This window comes from Globicephala melas, chromosome 2, assembly GCF_963455315.2.
Source record: "Globicephala melas chromosome 2, mGloMel1.2, whole genome shotgun sequence".
NCBI classification, from domain to species: domain Eukaryota; kingdom Metazoa; phylum Chordata; class Mammalia; order Artiodactyla; family Delphinidae; genus Globicephala; species Globicephala melas.
This window is the reverse complement of record NC_083315.2, coordinates 21,338,565-21,361,372: the sequence shown is the minus strand read 5'-3', so window position 1 is coordinate 21,361,372 and position 22,808 is coordinate 21,338,565. Positions and strand designations below refer to the sequence as shown.

The 22,808-nt window shown below is 36.6% G+C and overlaps 1 protein-coding gene and 1 long non-coding RNA gene across 2 annotated transcripts in view; one reads left to right on the top strand and one right to left on the bottom strand.

The window, feature by feature from the left end:
• The window catches only part of LOC138842541 (uncharacterized), a 36,726-nt gene that overhangs the window by 9,874 nt on the left and 4,044 nt on the right, over positions 1 to 22,808 (bottom strand). Inside the window, exon 3 of the long non-coding RNA XR_011377216.1 lies at positions 7,774 to 7,832. This is a non-coding gene — a long non-coding RNA (uncharacterized lncRNA). The remainder of the gene's footprint in view (positions 1 to 7,773; positions 7,833 to 22,808) is intronic.
• Positions 22,416 to 22,808, top strand: part of CELF2 (CUGBP Elav-like family member 2) — an 829,377-nt gene continuing 828,984 nt past the window's right edge. Inside the window, exon 1 of the mRNA XM_060293317.2 lies at positions 22,416 to 22,511. The gene's annotated coding sequence lies outside the window, so the exon portion shown is untranslated. The remainder of the gene's footprint in view (positions 22,512 to 22,808) is intronic.

The window sequence follows — 22,808 nt, the reverse complement described above, 5'->3', positions numbered from 1 at the left end:
CAAATCGGAAAAGAAGAAGTAAAGCTGTCACTGTTTGCAGATGACATGATACTATACATAGAGAATCCTAAAGACTCTACCAGAAAACTGCTAGAGCTAATCAATGAATTTGGTAAAGTAGCAGGATACAAAATTAATGCACAGAAATCTCTGGCATTCCTATACACTAATGATGAAAAATCTGAAAGTGAAATCAAGAAAACACTCCCATTTACCATTGCAACAAAAAGAATAAAATATCTAGGAATAAACCTACCTAAGGAGACAAAAGACCTGTATGCAGAAAGCTATCAGACCTTCATGAAAGAAATTAAAAATGATACAAATAGATGGAGAGATATACCATGTTCTTGAATTGGAAGAATCAACATTGTGAAAATGACTCTACTACCCAAAGCAATCTACATATTCAATGCAATCCCTATCAAACTACCACTGGCATTTTTCACAGAACTAGAACAAAAAATTTCACTATTTGTATGGAAACACAAAAGACCCCGAATAGCCAAAGCAATCTTGAGAACGAACAACGGAGCTGGAGGAATCAGGCTCCCTGACTTCAGACTATACTACAAAGCTACAGTAATCAAGACAGTATGGTACGGCACAAAAACAGAAACATAGATCAATGGAACAGGATAGAAAGCCCAGAGATAAAGCCACACACATATGGTCACCTTATCTTTGATAAAGGAGGCAGGAATGTACAGTGGAGAAAGGACAGCCTCTTCAATAAGTGGTGCTGGGAGAACCTGATAGGTACATGTAAAAGTATGAGATTAGATCACTCCCTAACACCATACACAAAAATAAGCTCAAAATGGATTAAAGACCTAAATATAAGGCCAGAAACTGTCAAACTCTTAGAGGAAAATAGGCAGAACACTCTATGACATAAATCACAGCAAGATCCTTTTTGTCCCACCTCCTAGAGAAATGTAAATAAAAACAAAAATAAATGGGACCTAATGAAACTTCAAAGCTTTTGCACAGCAAAGGAAACCATAAACAAGACCAAAGGACAACCGTCAGAATGGCAGAAAATATTTGCAAATGAAGCAGCTGACAAAGGATTAGTCTCCAAAATTTACAAGCAGCTCATGCAGCTCAATACCAAAAACCAAACAACCCAATCCAAAAATGGGCAGAAGACCTAAAGAGATATTTCCCCAAAGAAGATATACAGACTGCTAACAAACACATGAGAATGCTCAACATCATTAATCATTAGAGAAATGCAAATCAAAACTACAATGAGATATCATCTCATACCAGTCAGAATGGCCATCATGAAAAAATCTAGAAACAATAAATGCTGAGAGGGTTTGGAGAAATGGAACCCTCTTGCACTGCTGGTGGGAATGTGAATTGGTACAGCCACTATGGAGAACAGTATGGAGGTTGCTTAAAAATCTACAAATAGAACTACCATATGACCCAGCAGTCCTACTACTGGGCATATACCCTGAGAAAACCATAATTCAAAAAGAGTCATGTACCAAAATGTTCATTGCAGCTCTATTTACAATAGCCAGGACATGGAAGCAACCTAAGTGCCCATCATCGGATGAATAGATAAAGAAGGTGTGGCACATATATACAAAGGAATATTACTCAGCCATAAAAATAAACGAAATTGAGTTATTTGTAGTGAGGTGGATGGACCTAGAGTCTGTCATACAGAGTGAAGTAAGTCAGAAAGAGAAAGACAAATTCCGTACGCTAACACATACATATGGAATCTGAGGGGGAAAAAAATGTCATGAGGAACCTAGGGGTAAGACAGGAATAAAGACCTACTAGAGAATGGACTTGAGGATATGGGGAGGGGGAAGGGTAAGCTGTGAGAAAGCGAGAGAGTGGCATGGACATAGATACACTACCAAATGTAAAATAGATAGCTAGTGGGAAGCAGCTCCATAGCACAGAGAGATCAGCTCGGTGCTTTGTGACCGCCTGGAGGGGTGGGATAGAGAGGGTGGGAGGGAGGGAGACGCAAGAGGGAAGAGATATGGGAACATATGTATATGTATAACTGATTCAGTTTGTTATAAAGGAGAAACTAACACACCATTGTAAAGCAATTATACTCCAATAAAGATGTAAAAAAAAAAAAAAACAACGAAATGAAACATGGTGTCATGTTGTATAAGTAAAGAAAACAAAAAGAAATAAAGAAAGGGAAAGTGCAATAAAGTAGGAATGTAGCTTGGTAGGGGACATGAGGAAAAAATGAGTGGCATAAATACTCTACAATCATCAACTTGGTTGAGATTAATTTTAAAGAAGTCCAATAAAAAATTCACCTGATATAAAATTTTATACATTAAATGAATAGAAAAAAGTAAAATTTTATGGTGTTTTATCACTGGTATATATTATTTGAGAAATAATATGCAAACCTATTTATTCTTTCCTTCTCTTGGTTGCATCTAACTTTTGTGCACTGCCCTCTTGGTTAGAACTTAGTGAAGCAGGCAAGTAAATAATCATAACTAAACCAACTGATACATTCTGTGGAGATAAAACTTGTTTTCAAATACTGAAGGTCAAAATATATATTTCTAAGATAAAAATTAACTCAGTAAATGGTTTTTTACGCTTGCTCTGTTCCTTGTCACTGTTCTAAACCGGTGTGCTCTTAGTGAGCAAAATAAGGGTTAACTTGCCAGTGAATAGTAAAATTAAAATGTGCAGAATGGATATTCAAAATGAATGTTTGAGCCTTTAAAAATCATGATGGTTTGTTTGTACTGATTTATAAAAAGAAATAGAAAATTTGTTTTCAAAATTGTTTTTGAATGCTCAATGATAAATTTGAATAAAGCCAGCCATCATGAATCTGCTAAACTTGCTATGAATCACAACGGGACACGAATGCCTTCCTTGACTTTAATAGTGAAAGACATGACTCACATGTTTTATTTGATAATAATTGAAGACCTTGGTATTGAGCAATTTTATTTTCTACCGTGAGACTTTTTTTATGGAACAAATGCAATACATTTTATAATCCATCATTCAAAGGCTATTCTCATGTATCAATTTGAAATGTACTTTCTTTTTTAACATCACTTTTTTTTTTTTTGGTAAGGAAAAAGAATAGAAAGTCTTCTTTAAAATTGCATATGCATTGAAATGAAAACATATTTTTTTATATCTTTTATTCTTTGAAAAGGGAAAAAAAGGTAACTCCTTCTCTCTTGTTTCTCTCCTACTATAGACTGACTGTTATGTCCCGTCAAAATTCATATGTTGAAATGCTACCCACCTCCTAAGGTGATGGTACTGGGAGTTGGGCCTTTAGGAGGTGATTAGGTATTGAGGGTGAAGCTCTCATGGGAATGGGATTAGTGCCCTTATGTAAGAGACCCCACAGAGTTCCCCTCCCCTTCCATCATGTGATGACACAGGGAAAGGACACTGTCTCTGAACCAGGAGAGACCAAATTTGCTGGGGCTTTGATCTTGGGTTTCCAGCCTTCAGAACTGTGAGAAATAAATGTCTGTTGTTTATAAGCCACCCCGTCTATGGTATTCTATTATGGCAGCCTGAATGGACTAAGATACTTCCATTTATATATATATATATAGAGAGAGAGAGAGAGAGAGAGAGAGAAAGTCAAGACAGATAATAAATTGAAGAATTCAACCCTGCTGACAGAGTACATTATTAAAAGAACACCAAGTGTATGGGTGATTTCCAGCAAATCTACAGGAAGCCAGAAGATGGGACCCTTTTTAACGAAGCCTTCTTTACTGGCACAGCTTTAAAAAGGAAAGGCTCCATCTCTCTACATCCTCTGCTCTCAGAGTGAATGATAAGCATGAAAAGACAGTCACTCATAATGCAAATCACTGATTCAATGGAAATAGCTGGGAAAGGAGAAAAAATTTCTTCCGTTTTCACTGAAGGAGCAGCGCTCTTGGCTATTAAGAATGGTATGAACCAATTCATTTATGAAAACTTCTGTGAGGGCCAAGGAGAAATACCTATTCTTGTTGAGGGTACCACTGAATAATAATTGCAACTGTTTATTTATTGCCTACTGTGTAAGCAGTGTTTTGCGCCTTTGCCTTTAATTCCACACCCACCTTTCAAGTCAAATTTTACTCTCATCATGTTCGAGATGAGCAAAATAAGATTTGAAGAGGTTAAATGATACACCCAAAGATAAACAAACAATAATTTCTTAAGTCTGAATTCCAAAACAAAGCTTTATCTCAAAAGATGGAAACCCTTCATTGCATCATACTGCCTCCTCAGTGAATGAGATCCTGGGTTAACTCATCTGGGAAAGGCCATGTTCCCTGAAAGGGCTCTACAATTTAAAATAAGGCAAATTTAATGAAATGAAAAACAGAAGAAAATTTGAGTAAAGGCATTAAAAATCACTAAGCTTATTTTAAACTTAGTTCTCAAAACATTCTTTGCAGTTCATGCTGAATTTTGTGGTGTTTTTTTCTGTTACACAAAATGATAGCTATAATGAGTCTTTTGAGTAAAAGTAACCCATAAGACTTGTAAGATTCTTTTAAGAAAGTTTAACATTAGTTTATATTAAAGCAGGAAAGAATCAATTGCTACCAATCTTATCCAATAAAATGTTAAAAGTCCAGTTTAAAGACGCAAATATTTTCCATGATTCAGTCTCCAGAATCTAGATATATGGAAAATATGTACTGTTTAGACAACAGGTAAATTATGAAAATGGCACATGAATAACTGATCCTAAAAAAAGAACAAACCTCCAGATGATTCAAATTTTATTGTTTAATCTGGATTCTTTCGCCATAATTAATATATGAGTCAAGCTTCCCTCATACTGACTGGAAAAATACTAAATTTTTTCCCGGTTTATATACATTAATATTTAGTTTACAAATGATATGACTTGCTTATGCAAAGAAAGGGAGTGGTTTATTTTTGAAATAGTTTGATAGCTTATGGAATTTGAGAAGAGAAATGTGGTTGAACTCAGGAACAAGTAGAATCACAAAGGATATGAGAAGTCTGTTTTTATCTTACCATTTCTGCTCCTGTCTATTTTTCCTTCTATCCCTTTCTCTCCATTGCTCTTTCCCCCTCCCTCCTTCCCCATCCATCTTTCTCTCTCTCTCTTTCCCGCCCTCCCTCCACTAATCAGAATGCTACCTTTCATTTTCTAGTCCCTATGACAAACTCATGATGACCTGTAACACCCAAGCTGTTTTTCCTATAGACACCATCTGGGTTCTTCACCCACCTATCTCATGGAAAGGCTGAGCTTGAGCCAGCATGAGTCAGATACTCTCTTCAGAACCAGTCAGCTGTGTCTCTGTGCACAGGGTTATGTGTACAAAAGGTATCATAGTGGTACTTACATGGATAGAGGTTATAAATCCCAAAATTGAGGCATAGACCTCTGAGAATGAAGTCTCATAAATGTCACTATTCTATAGGCTTCAGTAACCTCTTCATTATTAATCAGGGATCGTTATCACATTAACTCATCCTTCCGCTCTTCCAGACCTTAAGATGTATAGTCCAGCACTTCTTGACTCACCACAAATTAACCATCAGTTTAAGGTGAACACCGCTCGGTTCAGTTGTTTTCAGAGTTTGGACTCATGAAGCATTTCAACTGTACTTGGCAGGAGTTACTGAGTACACTTAGGGAGGCTGCCAAAATGTGCCGTGTCTTTGGCAGAAGAAAAAAACAGATGGTCCCGTCAAATGGATCACGTTCATGGGCATTAAATTAGATTCAGAGAGAAAAAAAGTGATATCTGCCCGGGGAATATGTTTAAAGGGTTAAGTAGCTCAGTTATCGTAAGCTTGGACATAAAGCTTCAGGAAACTGACTGTGAATTTGAGGATACCGGCCAGATTCCAGATATTAAAATGGTGGTGGGGAGGGATGTTTCATGATCTGAAACTCTACAACAGAGTTGCTTGGGGCTAGGAAGTGCTTGATAGTTCACACTGGCCAACAGAGTTAGACATGAGCAGAGTCAGTGTGAAAAAAAAAAAAATCAGCGTGAATGACCACAAGACAGGAGAGCAGAATTTCTAAGGCCTAAGGTGTGCAAGCAGTACAATAGGTTTCCATCAAACTCTTCAGCGATTTTAGAGCATAAAGGAAACTTGGAGATCATTCGGTCTAAACTCTCCACTTTGCAATGAGGAAACTCAAGTCAAAAAAGGGAAGCATTCAGGGCTAGCTCTCTTAATGACAAGGAGAGTGCTCTTCTTTCCAGTATTAAACGGGAACTTTGAGTCTGTAATCAAAACCGGAAAAAATCTGCTGCGAAAGACTGTTTTCGTATAAGTTCACCCAGGACTACTTTGTCTGATAACCACTTTGCTTCTGGCATGCCTTCCTAGTTTAGTAATGAGAGTCATACAAGTCATAAATGGAGGAATACAACTGTCAAGCTTGGGACAGGACGCAGCCAAAAATTCAGTTTATGGTTTAATGAAGTTGGTAAAAGTTCATGTGGGGTGGTCACTTAATAAAGACACACAGTGACCTGAGCTTTAAAGGACAGACCTAACACAAGCCTCCTAAGATTAATTGATCTATTGGGTGGGGCAGAGATAGCTGTGAACATCCATGCTTTTCCTCCATAGTAAAGTCACTCTGGAAAGTAACTGCCCAGCCAGGGACTGCATTTCCCCTTCATTATGACCAGAATGAGAACAGAAGTGATGTGTGTGCCTGCAGCCCAAGAAACGATGTGCTTTCTCCATACTCTTTCCCCCTGCCTGTTGGCTGGAAGCAGAGAGCTCTACAACTCTGAAGACTGATGGAACTACAAGTGGGAAAGCATGTAGGTCCCTACTTCACAGCATGGAGGAAAGTTTTCCATAGTCCAGAAACATCCACATTCTACTCTTACTTGAGCAAGAAATAAACCTCAATAGGACTGAACTAGTGAAAAGTTGTTATTCATTAAAGCAGCTAAAATTACCCCAGTTAATACAGTAGACTGTTTCCTTATGTAGATGCCATGTTGGATATGTCTGAAAATGTGTGATATTAGGTCATGTTCCTAAAGAAATATATTTGAATGAAGTAGGTCTATTAGAAATGCATAACGTACAGGAGTTTCCAGTCTGAGCACCTTTTAGCTCCACCAGCATTTCTTTATAGAGCTTCAGAGATGATCTTTCTCTTTGTGTAATAGAAGATAACGTTTTATGCTAAGATAATGACTTATAATTTGATGCCATGGCTTGATTCAAAGAAAATTATTCGAGTGAAATTTCCAAAGAACTATTGGGCATTACATAAGCTGCAATTTCTAACATACTTCTCTAAGCTATCACCATTAGGGCCAAAACAGCCTAATTTATTCGTGCCAACAAGAAAATCTCAAAGAAGATGACCAGAGAACTTAAATATCCCAACGAATAGAACACAGCCTCAAGGAGTATTAATATAGTAAAAGGCACACAGAATATCATAACAGGACAGAACTCTAACAATCATCTGGACAGATTTCTTCATTTTACATAGGAGAAAACTGGCTCTACTTTTTAATATCGCTCAGCTAACAAATGATTTAAGAATTCTGAGAGCTTTGACTTTTTCTAGAAAACTGTAGCTTCCACTAAGAAGCATTATATGCAATATGAATTTATCACAAATCCGTATTTTCTTTTAGTTATCTCTTACCTCCTTTGCATCTCAAACTCTTTTCTTCTGCTGATCTATGTATGCAAGACACTTAAACTCACCCAACATTGACATCTTTTCTAAGGATATAAGCTTTGCATAGCAATGTTTACCTCTTAGAGTCTTCGAAGCCGTTACTGGGAAGTATAACTTTCCTTTCCACTAAGTATTCCTGTGAATAATGTAAAAGCATGACTTTAGTATCCACATCACATCATAACCAAGAAAAAATGTAATGGTAACAAGAATGTGGGAGAAACTTCTGCCAGTTTCTTCTAATACACACTCTATGAGAAATGGGGTGACTTGTGCAAAAGAATTTTCCAGTGGGGCAGTTGGCACTGGCATCCAGAATTCTTGATTCCATATCCTATACTTAGTTTCTTAAGTTAGAAAGAACACTAGCTACTTGAGATCTCACCATATCATTCAATAAGTTTTTTGTTAAATAGAATGGGTTTGAGAATTGATAGTATCACTTTTTGCATTGAAGGCTCAAAATTAGTTGTAGTGGAAAAAATATTCAGTTTTGTTTAACTTCTCAAGTGAAAGATAACAAGTTAACATGATCCCATGGAGAAGTAAGAGAAATCAGGGTTGTGCTTTCTTCCTCTTGATTGCTTTTCTAATCTTTTTTTTTTTTTTTTTTTTTTTTTTTGCGGTACGTGGGCCTCTCACTGCTGTGGCCTCTCCCGTTGCGGAGCACAGGCTCCGGACGCGCAGGCTCAGCGGCCATGGCTCACGGGCCCAGCCGCTCCGCGGCATGTGGGATCCTCCCGGACCGGGGCGTGAACCCGTGTCCCCTGCATCGGCAGGCGGACTCTCAACCACTGCGCTACGAGGAAAGCCCCTAATCATTTTTTTTTTAAAGATTAAGCAAAGATGACTGCAGTGCTAATGCATTAAAATCTGGAGGATTTTTGTCTCTCAGGGGAAAAAAATCTGCAGTGAATTTTATGCCCAATAATTTTATTGTGTAGACACTGTGTGACACCCCTTAGGGCATGACCACATGCATGGCAGAAATAAATTACTCCATTGGCAAAATGCTGGAAAAGAATGAAGATTTATAATCTCAGTTATTGATCACTAAAATGATAGGAGTATCATTCTGTGCCAAGAGAAATTGTGAAAGAGGAGAGAAACTGACGAGAGAAAAGAAACTCTCAGTAACGGGAGTCACAGAAGACATAATCAGGTCTTCTTCCTCTATACAAATAAAGAAATGAAGATCATATTGAGGCAAAAAATAATTAATTCACATGACCTATTGTGGAAGCCAAATAACCCAAGAGAAAACCCCCTAGACATATAGTTTAGGGTCGATAAAATCACATTACACCAAAAACACATGCAACTCTTTGTGTGTATAAGTATGATTATGTGTAGTGATTCTTAAATAGACTAAAAAGTGGTTTAAATAATAACCCCCACTCATGGTCCCATCACAAAAATCACCCTTCAGGTTTACATGTATGGAAATAATGCTCTTAACTTTAAATAACAAGATGAGAGACCAATGAAAAAGAATTTTAAAACAACATTAAGTAATGATACAAATTGAAAAGATTATAAATCATCCAAAGAACTCTGATTATTTTATAAACTCTGATCCTAAAACTTTCTAAATTTGTATCCAAATTTTAAAAGTTTATTTAGAATACCTAGTATTAGGTCTTCCCCGGTGGCGCAGTGGTTGACAATCTGCCTGCCAATGCAGGGGACACGGGTTTGAGCCCTGGTCTGGGAAGATCCCACATGCCGCAGAGCAGCTGGGCCCATGAGCCACAACTACTGAGCCTGCGTGTCTGGAGCCTGTGTGCCGCAACAAGAGAGGCCGCGATAGTGAGAGGCCTGCGCACTGCGATGAAGAGTGGCCCCCGCTCGCTGCAAGTAGAGAAAGCCCTCGCACAGAAATGAAGACCCAACACAGCCAAAAATAAATAAATAAATAAATAAATTTATAAAAAATAAAAGTAAAAAAAATTACAATTATTTCTATTTTACAGCCTTTTCATTTTGTTTATTTGCCTGTTTTATTTTCATATTTTCCCTCTACTTATTTGAAATTTAAGCTACCTATTTCCTTTTGTTTAGTGACTATTATTGAAATTTTTCCATGAATATTTAACTTATAGAGGTAAAAGTCAAAATAAAGCCTTTCTAGAAAACAAGATTTGTTTCTAGAGAACAAGATTCTAAGAAGATTTGACTTTAATTACCTTTCCTCAGACATACATTACTATTTTTGTCTAACATTTAAATTTTCACTCTTTATAAAAATTTCAGTTATTAGACATTAATAATATTTTATACAGACAGGATTTAAATTTACATATTTGTTTAGAATATTCTTTTCTTTCTGTGTTTTAAAGTTAATATTCCATTTTCTTCTGACTTAACATTGTTTTATTTAAAATATATAGTTAATTGTCTTTCTTTTGTAACAATTCTATCTATTCTGTTTTCCACAACTTTTATTATAAATAAACTTTACATACAAAACATAGGATAATGTGCATAGATTAAATGTACAGCTCAACGAATGTTGATAAGTAAATATGCCCATGTAACAATCACTCCCCAAATTTTCTTCTCCCCAGAAAGTTTCCTTCACAACTGTGGATTCTGTCATTCCAACCCCACCCTGTGTAAGCACTGATCTGATTTCTATCAGCATCAGTTAGTTTGGGCTGTTATACAACTTTATATTTACAGAATTAAACTCTGTATTATTTTATTTTGGACTCCTTTCACTAAATATAATACCTATAAGAAGCATCTGTGCTCTTGAGTGTATCTTCAGTTTGCTGTTTTTTTTTTTTTTTTTTTTTTTTTTTTTACTGCTAAGTAGTGTTCCATTGTATGAATCACCAAAATTTGATTATCCAGCAGGTGTTAAACATGTTCTTATTTCTAGTTTCTGGCTATTGTGAATAAATCAGTTATTAACATCAGGTACAATTATTTTGGGGACATGTGTTTTTATTTCTTTTGGTTAAATTCCTGGGAATTCAACTGCAGAGCAATTGGGTACATATTAATATATCTCTAAGTCATAGTGGAATTTGGACTGTACATTTCTTTTCTTGTAATGTCCATGTCAGACTTTTTATTACATTTATTATAGCCTAGTAAAATTAATTGGGGGAGTGTTTTATCCTCCTCCATTTTCAAATCTAGATGTTTTAATAAATAAATAGTTTTCAGGTGTTCTATTTCTTCTGATGTCAGATAAATAGAATTTTTCAAGAAATGTGTAAATTTTTACCTGATTTGTTACTGACATTGAGTTTTAGACAATATCTCCTTATTCTTATAAGGTCTGGGGAGTATATAGTAGTACCTCCTCTTCTGTTCCTGATATTGGTTATTTGTTTCTATTTTTTTCCTACCTTTTGAAATTTATTAATGCTTGTTTTATGGCCCAATATACTATATATCTGTGACTGCTTCATGTGCACTTGAAAAAAAAAGTATATTCTTCAGTTACTGGGTATAATGTTCTGAGGACAGATCTTCTATATCCTTATTGATTTCTTGTCTACTTGTTCAAACCATTTCTGTAAGAAGAGTCAGAATCTCCAACTTTATCCTTGAATTTGGTCTCTTTCTTTCTTTAGCTCTGTCAGTTTTGGTTCATTATTTGGAAGTTCTCTTATTAGGCACATACACATTTAAGATTATATGTTGTCCTGTTGAGATAACCCTTTTATCAGTATAAAATTCCCCCTTCTATCTTTGCTAGTACTTCCTATCTGAAAATCTACTTAGTTTTATATAAATTTAGCCTGTTATATGCTTCCATATGTTTCATGGTTTTCATATGCTTAATGTTTATATCATATACCTCTGTCATCATTTTACTTCAAACCTAGTCGTGTCTTATATTTTAAAGTGAATCTCATAGATTGCATTTTGTTGGTTCTTACTTTTTTATATAGCCTGATAATCTCTGCTTTTTAATTGGAATGTTTGATTCATTTACAGTTAATGTAGTTATTAATATATTTGGGTTAATTCTACCACCTTTCTACTTGATTTCTACTTGTTTCATTTATGGTTGTGCTATTGTTTTCTCTTTTCATGCCTTCTTTTGGGTAAAATATATATATACACATATACATAATATGTATATATAATACATATATATGTATATACATATGGCCTATTCTAATGTCTCGAGAATATGCAAGAATGCTGGTTAGTATGGATGATCAGTTGTAATAAGTCTGGATTTATGTATTTTTTTTTAAAGTGTTAAATTTTGTTACAACATGAAGTTAATTTACCGTTATCTCTAACTTGATTTTGTTGAAGCTCAGTTTGGGGTTTTGTTAAGGAACATTACAGTAATTTTTGGACATGGTGTTACCTCTGAGGTGTAACCATGCTAGTGTGTCAGCTGAATTCCCACGGTGTTAACCAGGTTCTTCCATTATGATTAGGTCAGAACACCAGCCTTTCCTAGAACTGTGCAGTCTCTCGGTTCCACTGTCAACCTTGCAGCAGCCACTCTCTGCTAGGCAATATGGAGCTTCTCCCTCACCTTAAACAAGGAACATATACTCGGGAGTCCCTCTCTCCATTGCTTCCTCCTTTTTGGCAAACTGTCATGCAAATCTGAGCTGCTTCCATAGCCTTGAACTCTGTTCTCAGCCTTCTTCTATCAGTGAGACCAAGATATTCTGCTTTAGCTCTATTTTTCTCTGCGGCATTTGGGAGTCTCTCCCTAGGTGGAGAGCTGGGGTGAATATGATGCTCTCCTCATGTGTTTCTGTTTTCTCAGATTTACAGTCCTGAGCTGCCTATGGTTTAAAATCTGTGCATGGTTGTTTCATATATTTTACCCAGTTTTATAGTTACTCATGGCAGGAAGGTAAGTCCAACGGTTAGTTCTTGCATTGTGGCTAGAAATTGAAGCCTTTTTTAACAATGTTTTCTCTTTTTGTCTTCCTTATGTATCATTGTAGATTTCTTTTTATTCATTTTTTGGATACTTCCTGAAGCTGTGGTCTCATGTTTTTCATCGTGAATTAATGGTGAATTTTCATTTAAATATTGCCCCTCTAAATACTGATTCTGTTTATTCTTACCTTCTGGAACTCTTCTGATACATTTATTAAAATTCCCTACTCTCATCCAATATTTCAGCTGATCTTGGTTGCTTGCTAGGTGAGGGAATACCAATACTTTCATTCCTGAGGGATCTGGGGCTTTCGTTTCCCTGCCCTTGTCTTGCTGTGGTTGCTGAAATGATCTCTTTACTCTCTTGTAGGCATGGAAGTATATACTTATGAGACTTGTATCCAACAATATAATCCTTGGTATATAATGTTTATAAACTAAGAGAAATACGTAACAGAGAGTATGTTCTTTTCATAAAAGCAAAATAACCAGAAATGTGCAACAGGTGGTATATGATATATACACTTTTTATAGTAACCAAACAAACAAAAATCCAGAAACAACCCAAATACCTACCAACAGAAGAGTGGAAAAATAATTTATGTTGTATTAACAATGGAATATTGCACATGAGTGACTCTGCGTTACCTACAGCTACAACATCTACGTAATAAAAATCTAATAGCAAGTTAAACAACAAATTTCAGAAGACCAAGTACAGCATATCATTTATATAAAACCCCAAAATAAGCAGAAATAACATTATATTCAAGAAGGACAGGATGGAAATGTTCATAGCACACCAACCTCCCATTAAGAAGAATGTGAAGAGCCAGATACATTACAAAAATAAAATATTTAAACACACCGTAGAGCTGTAGAAGCAGTAAGGACTAAAGAGGGTCAAATTCTAAAGAGGAGACAAACTTTGGGGGTGAAATGAGAAGCTGAGCTTTCCGTGGAGGTAGTTTTCCATCCTGAGCATGTAAATACTAAGAATCTGGTCTTGGTCCAGACAGAGCACTACTCCTGGGAAAGGGGAAATATGTAGATTTTGGTTATTTGAGGGTTGTCCTCATACTTTCTTTTACTACTCTATAGTTTTGAATATATTTGTTTAAATGTTTACTGTATTGATTGTAGTTCTCTCTGTTTAAATAAATTTTGACAGTTTTGAAACTGTCAGTTGATAATATTACTTCATCTATTTAACATGCATAATTTTCCCCCGTAATTAATTTAAATGTGATAAAATGATTTCAAGATTCTGAAATTGAAATCTCTACTTTCTAGAGGAGATTTAGTATACAGCTGAAGCAAAGGATTTTGGGTCTCCCCTGGGTTCTAATGTATCACATTTTGATTGAAATTGCTTCTCATTTATAGATTAATTTGAGGAAAATTTGCTCTCTATAACATTATGTCATTCAGATAGTCATCTTCTATAGTATATAATTCAGTAATATTCAATAAATTTTACAATTTTGTCCAAGAAGATCTTGCACATCTTTTGTTAACTCTATTCCTCAAGGCTTCACAGTTTTGTTCCTAGTATATAGAGGGTTGTGTTTTCCACTAGATTTTTATTGCGTAAGTATAGAGATATTCTTGACTTTTGTGTATTTGTTTTGTATCAGTATCCTTAATGATCTATTAATTATAGCCATTTATATGAAGAATCTCTTGAGTTTTCTATATAGATAAGTATATCATCTGAAAAAAGAAAAAAAATACTGAATTTGTCTCTTCCTTCTCAAAATATACATTGCCTAAGTTTTTTCCTCTTGTCTCATTATATTGGCTAAAATCTTTTAAATACTTGGGATACAATTGCTAACTCATTTGAAGAAAGTTTTTTTCCTTTTGAGTGTGGCAATTTCATCTATTCCCATTTCCCTAGTCCCTTCTTAGTCAGTTTCTCCTTCCTCCTCAGGATGCTACATAGATGCCACTTCGCGTTGGAAGTCAGGTCTGATCCGTCAAGTCTCAGTTGGAACTCTCCTTTCTTTGTCTTTCCCATATTGTGCTATACTTTCCCCATCCTTACACTCATCACTCAGGACTGCAGTTGCCTGTTAACTTGTCTTCATCCCCAACAGTCTGCACGTAAACACTGAGTCTTGTTCCCAGTTGTATCCTTAATGACTAGGTCAGTACCTGGCATAAATTAGGTGCTTAATATTTGCTGAATTGATTAGTTAATTCCTTACTATATTTTCCTGGGTTTTTTAAGGGCTGAGGTGGAGCATTGGATTATTTTTTAGCCTAAAATTATAATCATTTTGAGGTTTGGTATAAGAAGTTTGGCTTATTTATGCACAAAATCAGGCCCATTGTATATAAAATATAAATATTTGCATTGAGAAAGCTGTTTAATACACCACGCTGGGACCTCTCTGCGAGAACCTATGAGAGAAATGCCTCTCTAGTTTCTCATCACGAAGATCTGTATTTCTCCTAAACAACTGGTTTGTTTTTGTCTCACAGACAGGATGACACATGAAGCTGACTGTGTTTTCTATTGCACATTCTTTGGAAAACTTAGAAACAAATTGCAACTTACTTCTACCGAGGGTATAGAACGTTGTAGTATCTTCTTTTTCATTTAATTTCTGGTTTTTCTTTTGTATTTGTACCCTTATTTTTCCCTCACCTGGATGTCATTAAATTGTATTTTACGTGGTCGATATATATGTTTCCCTGTAAACTATCTTACATCCTTTGTCAACCAAGCAATGTAAAACATTATCAATAATATATTATTGAAGGCATTCTCACCACTTTAACCTGTTTTAAGTGCTGCTAGTAGGTTTGTCTTTCAGCAATAAGTATATCAGTATGTATTGCTCCTGTGTAAAATACTTTCAGTGACTTCCCATTGCTTCTAAGATGAGACAAAATTCGTAGAAAGTTGCACATGGATCTTCATGCCACCTTTTCTCAGTGCAGTCTTGACATATGAGCATTTAAGCGCATCATGTCTGTATTTGACAGAACCATTTTGAAAATAGAATAGATGAATAAATGTCTATGACAATACACAGGCTAATTTTTTCATCAGAATTATAGAGTAAAACATTTTATTTTCAGAGTAGTGAGCATGGGGATAGTTAGTTTTATTCTTGTTTATTTTATTTTGTTTTTGTTTTTTCCCCAATGATATGTATTGGACTATACTTGGCAAGAAATGGAAATTCTAGAAAGTGTATGTGATATTGCAGAAAATGAAGAAGGAGCAAGAGAGAGCATAAGTATCTATTGTTCAATTGTTGTCTAAATAAATAATAAAACTTTAACATTCTACACCCTATGGAACAAACTGCTATATATAAATTAACTATAGTTCAGGAAAACTTGTACCTGCAATCACCAAGTTTGAAGTGGCTTTAAATTAAATGAAAGTGGTAGATTATTTCAGAAAAAAAAAAACTAAAGAATATTTTCAGGATTCAAACTATTTCCCCACTGTATCATCCCCTTTGTTTTTCTTCCTACCTCTGAAACAGAAGAATACGGTCAATTCTGATAAATGCAGAAAATCATGATTTGAGAAAAATAACTCTGCCCTAAAAAAGACTTTCTCACCAGTGCTTGAGAAGAAATTATGAGTTTTGTAGTGAAATGCTATATTCCTTTGCTAAAGTGCAAAAAGAACAAGTTATTTAATTCTGCCTTTGTAATGATATCAGAAAACAGAAATGTACTGAAGAGGATTCTGCAGAGCAAAATAGAAGGTAGGGCTAAACTTCCTTATAAATCGATTGATAAAGATTATGATTTGAGAAAACTCATAAGCAACAACTAAAACTAGTAGCCTGAAACAGGGGTGGAGTTATCCCAGTTCAGACTGGTATGAACAATTGCTTAAGCTCACCATTTGAAGCAACATTGTACATTTACACTTATGTGAATTCCAGGATGTTTAATTATAAGGTACATTATACTGTACTTCATATTTACATACTTAGTTATCCAACAAATATTTCCTCGACCTATGAAACGTGCCATAAAGTCATCTCTTTTGAAATTTTATATATATATATATATAGTCCCTGCCATAATTGAACACCATGTATTGGTAGCATAGTTACATATTTTATGCATTTACATTTCTTGTCTTCTCGTACAAGTTTCTCTATATGAGACAGTTTTCTAGTAAAGCTTAAAACGCAATTGTATATTTTCCAAATACATTGTCATATATTACAAACAGATTGAGAATAGGAACCTTGAAGTCTAGTTCCTTTGTATCCCTTACTACTATCTAAAACCTAAATTAAACTACATTGCCAGATAGCACCTCAGTAAGATGGCTAATAAGTTGTAATTAAATTTAATTGTGTTGTGGTTAACACCATGAGATTTTGCCTTTGGCAATTCCCTTTCTTCACCAGTGCTATCTAGCAACGGACTCCACCACTGCAATGAAATCGCTTTGCCAATAGCCTTCAACTTCCTATGTCAAATTAATAATTTCTAGTCTCTTCCAGTCCAGATAATAAATATTTGGAATCTTTGCAGAATCTGATGCCCCGGAGTAGTCCAAATCGTCTTGCTTGAATTCTTTTATCCCCTCTTGTCCCGTATTCCTTCTCATCTCTCATGCCACTTCTCAATCTGTCACTTGAGCTCCTCTTCTTTTGCCATCCCTGGAATTCTTCTTATTTCTTGACTTTTTCTTGAAGAGCTCATCATTCTGTGGTTTCTGTTACCTGCTTCTGACTCTCATCATTATCATCTCTCCACTGATCACTTTCCTGAGAGCTAGACCAGGTCCTGGCCGTCTCCTCTACTTTGTCCAACTGAGTTCTCAAATAAACATGTCCCAAACCAACCACACCACCACTCACTGTGCAAAACTTGTACCTCCCTGCATCCCCGACAGGATGAGTTGTGCTACTCTCCACTCCGGTACCAAAGCAAGAAGTCACCCCTCCTTTCAAGCACAGAATGTTTTCTACTGATCCCATTCTCTAAGCTCTGTGTCATTCTTTTCTCTCCTTGGTGAGTGTATGGATTAGAATTTCCTTGGGCTTTCATCTTTGCTCAAACTTTCTCAAAATACCAACTCTTACCCACTGATTTGTAAGGAAGATTTACTCCTTTCCAATGTGCTCTGCAAAATTTAGCTGCCAGTTTAACCAGGTGATGTGCATTTCTGAAAAATGCACATTGTTTTTGTACATGTCTCTCTAACTTGGGTGTTCTCTGTATTTTCTGTGGCTTACAGTGTTTTCTGCTTGTATTTTGTATGTTTACTGTGCCTATCAGAGGAGCCATGTATATTTTCCATTTAGAAATAGAAATTAATATTGTCTCCCATTATAAAGTGCCATGATCCTTGAGGTATCACCTGTTCCCGGCACCACTAGTACAAGGACATTGTGTTTAGTCATTTGAACCCACTCTCTTCTGGGCTACCTTACACTTCAGAACTGAATTCAGTCTAAAAGCATAGTTCATTTTTAGCATCTTTGCCCATCTAGGTAAGAATATGGCAGCAAGATAGAAATGGCCTATGGAAGTTTAAGGCATCCTAATAGACTTTTTTCTATCCTAGGCCAAATATCAGTTTCTGAGTAGATCCCCTTGTAATCTAAATACCCAGACTAAACTGTCCACAACTCTGTGTATAGTTGGTCCCAAAGAAATGATTATGGAAATCCCCTTAAAGCCAGGAATTCTGTGTTTCTGTGTGTGTGTGCATTTAGAAACTCAAGTTAAACTTCATAAATTAGATAAACTTGATTTAACAGTAGGAACCTGGTTCAAAAGACAACCCAAGGACAGTAGACCATTTTTATGACAGTGGAGAGACATTTTCTGGTTATTCAGGTGTAAAGGGGTTAGTTAATGTAGTTAAGTGTTACAGTAAATGTGAGAAATTTCTCATAATTCTATTGAAATTTTTAAAAAAACATTATTGGCTATTGTAGTCATTAATACATCAGGGTCATGATATATCATTCATTAGGGAGTGTTTTGCTACCCCAAAGACAAAACAGTAAAATCACACTGAATATCATTCATTAGGGAGTCTTTTGCTGTCCCAGATTCAGAATGAGGGAGACATATACCAAAAAGTAATTTTAGTGATTTTTTAAAAATTTATTTATTTTATTTATTTAGTTTTGGCTGCATTGGGTCTTCGTTGCTGCGTGCGGGCTTTTCTCTAGTCGTGGTGAGCGGAGGCTACTTTTCATTGCGGTGCGCGGGCTTCTCATTGAGGTGGCTTCTCTTGTTGTGGAGCACGGGCTCTAGGCACGTGGGCTTCACTAGTTGTGGCATGCAGGCTTAGTAGTTGTGGCTTGCTGACTCTAGAGCACAGGCTTAGTAGTTGTGGTGCACGGGCTTAGTTGTTCTGCGGCATGTGGGACCTTCCCAGACCAGGGATCGAACCCATGTCCCCTGCAATGGCAGGTGGATTCCCAACCACTGCGCCACCAGGGAGGTCCCAGTAATTTTAAAATATGCAGTAAGTTCGAAAAATATTTTATTGTCATTTGTAAGTGAGAAGATAAAAACATATTAATTTGATGCACATTAAAAAACTAAACTAGCATTTCCCCTCCTGATGTTAAGTATCTACGGACATGAACATTCAAATAGCATATAACATTAAACCTATTCGAAGAATTTCTTTAAAACACATTTCCAGTAAACCGTTCAGCATATTTCTTTCTTTCTTTTTTTTTTTTTTTTTTGAGGTACACGGGCCTCTCACTGTTGTGGCCTCTCCCGTTGCGGAGCACAGGCTCCAGACGCGCAGGCTCAGCGGCCATGGCTCACAGGCCCCGCCACTCCGCGGCATGTGGGATCTTCCTGGACCGGGGCACGAACCCGCGTCCCCTGCATTGGCAGGCGGATTCCCAACCACTGCACCACCAGGGAAGCCCTCAGCATATTTCTTTAAGACACATTTCCGGGCTTCTCTGGTGGCGCAGTGGTTGAGAATCTGCCTGCTAATGCAGGGGACACGGGTTCGAGCCCTGGTCCGGGAAGATCCTACATGCCGCGGAGCACCTAGACCCGTGAGCCACAACTACTGAGCCTGCGCGTCTGGAGCCTGTGCTCCATAACAAGTGAGGCCGCGATAGTGAGAGGCCCGCGCACCGCGATGAAGAGTGACCCCCGCTTGCCACAACTAGAGACAGCCCTTGCCCAGAAAGGAAGACCCAACACAGCAAAAATAAACAAGTAAATTAATAAACTCCTACCCACAACATCTTCAAAAAAAAAAAAAAAAAACACACACACACATTTCCGTGATTTGAAAGCCATATAAATACATATCCTTTTACAGAATTCCCTTCCAATTCTTTAGGATATTTATGAAATTTATGAAGTGCTTTTTTTCCAGGATGGCTGCGAGATACGCAGTAAGCTAGTACTTAGTCCCCCAGCACCAAGTAGAAACTTCTAAAGTAACAGGCTAAAGGTCTAGTGGAAACATGGGGCTCAAACATTTCCTGAAGCCTGTTCCTGCTCTAAAGTTGAATGTCAGGATTTTTAATTTAAGGCTGATACTCTGCTAATTGTACTCAGGCTGCACTGGCAACCATAGAAATAGTCTCCCTTCTTCACTTGAAGCAGAGGTGTTTAGAATACAAACCAACATGTGCTAATCTGTGCATATTTGTACTTTACCTCACATGTTCTCAGTGTGTTCTGTTATCCACAGTGATACCAAAGTATTTCATGTTGGCATATTAGTCATAAAAATGTGTAACTTTAAAATAAGATACAAATTAAAAAAATATATATCATTCCTTTTTTCCCAGTTCTACATGTTTGTCCCTCCCATGTGTATCTTCAGCTCTACACAGCTTTCTTGAACTCTTCTTTAAAAGGAAAGGATTGAGAAAAACCTCTTGAATTTAAAGAATGATTCAGGAAAATAAAATCTCTCTTCAATTAAATCTTTTGAAAAATCCATGCATGACACTTTTCAAGCCAAAGCATGGGTTGGTTTTATTGCATTTGATGCTGTAACAAAGTACCCTAATTAGCACATTGGTGTAATTTACCACTCTTTCATTAAAGCTGATTGCCTAACTACCTGGGAAGTTAACATGGCTTCTTGAATACTTGACCTGCCTTATTTTTCTCCAGTACAGCTGTTTGTGGGAATGGAGCAAAAAGCATTCATTACTGATGGGAAAAAAATTCTGGTAAAGGTTTTCATACAAGAAAATGATGTCGTTTTGCTTTGTGCCTCCTCAGCCTTTTCCATTTTTAATTGGTTTGGATTTATGATGAGACCTTAAATGACAGCATGGATTCCTGGCATTCAGCTAAATTCTTATGAGTTTGGAAAGCTAAATCATGTTCATTTAATTTATATTGTTACTCATTTTGGTTTTGAAAATCTGACCTTAAAAAGTGAAGTGCATTAAAGTCTGTGAAATTAAGCTCGTAGTTGGCTTTCGGGGATTCTACAAGTTATGCAGAAATAGTGAAATCCATTGAAACGGCTTGAGGTAGGGATAAGGAGGAAATGTTTTGACAAATACAAAAACAGACAAGCAAGGGTAGATTAAATGCTATTGCATTGGTAAGAGTAATTTTCTTTTGTGTTTTGAGCCACTGGCGAAAATCCATGTACATTTTATCTTTTACTCCTTAATCACCCCGCCCTGACTATGTGACATGACACATTCATCAGCGTGGTACTCTTATGTTAGAGCAGTAGGATGATGTAAGGAAAATCCATACTTTAACAGGAGAAATAATGCTCTCTTCCATGACAGAAGCAATGCTTCACATCAAGAAGCAAACCTGCAGGTCATCCATACTCCATGCAGACTTGTAATATCTGCATACCAAAGTAGCCCATAAAGGCCTCATGTGAAAAGAGCATTTAGAAAACAAGAACAAAGAAGCTTGTTGTAAATTCTGGGTAAGCCATTTACATCCTGACAGAAGAAGGATGGGCTTAATTATCTTTCATAACTCCTCTGCTACTGACTGAGGATCTGCTGTGCTTTAAGTAACCATTTTATTTTTGTTGCTAAAATTAAAGTGGTTTGCTATAGGAGATACCTTAGGTGAAGTTTGCAGTGGAGACCAAATTTATCCCTACGATTTTTAGCTCTTTGCGCAGTTCATGAACATGAAAAGGAACTTTTTGGATTTGGCTGCAGAGACTTTTTACATTAGTATTTCATCCTTCTTAGAAGTTTCTGGTGTTTGTGGAATCTTCTTCCTGGGCCCTTCTGTCCCTTGAATTATTCTCAACACTACATCCCCCCCAAAAAAAGGTATCAAAGGAAAAGTGGAAGCCCCGGTAATCTTGGTATTGCTATCATTCCTAGAAATTTCAGTGTTGATGAGTTAAAGGAAAAGACAGGAGTCTGTCTCAGAGAGGAGGACAGGACTGTAGGAGATGCAGATACAGTAAAAATATAAATAATAATAATAACTCTTATTGTTTTACAGATTTAGAAAAAGAAAGAAGGAAATGAAAAAAACCCAAACAATAATCAAACCCCATCATGGTGTATCAATTAAAATGGAAGGGAATTACATGCAAATGCTTCAAATAGAAAATGCAGAATACCTTTCCACTGATGATTTTTAGTTGTCAGGACAAGTGAGACCCAAACAGCAGACAGAATGGTCCCAGCATGCTTGTTGCCTTTTTTTGTTTGCACAGTAGCTGTCAATTTCAGCCTTGCAGGTAGTGGAACCCAGCGGGAGGCAGGGGCGGGACCCAACCACGAAGCCTGAACTGAGAGCAAATTTAAATTACTGAGCCTTTTTTTTCCTTTTTTATTTTTCTACTCTGCGACAAACTGAAAAGATTCCAGCACGCTAATTTAACCACCCTGCTTCTTCTTTGCCTTTTTTTTTTTTTTTTTTTGTCTCCCTGCTTCCAGGATAATTAAAAGAGAAACCTGTAAAGGCAACATTCCTGTGACCGAGTTGGTGCTGCAACGTGCTGGTAAGAAAACACATTTAATTTTTTTTTATCTTTTTTTTTTGCTTTTCCTTTTTTTAAAAAAAAAAGAGCTGAAGGCTTTGTCTGTCTAATGCAGTCATAAGCGTGGCTTCCCTGCCGTGAAGGGTTAGCATGTAATGAAAAGGTGAAATTGCCTGATATGTGACCTTCGCGTCATACTTATAATGGGTAATGACAGCATCCCTATGTACCCTGATGATGCTTCTCTCTGCAAATTGATGAGTCGCCCAGTTGCAACAGGGCTAAGACTGTCGCACTATGGCAATTAGTTGTTGATTG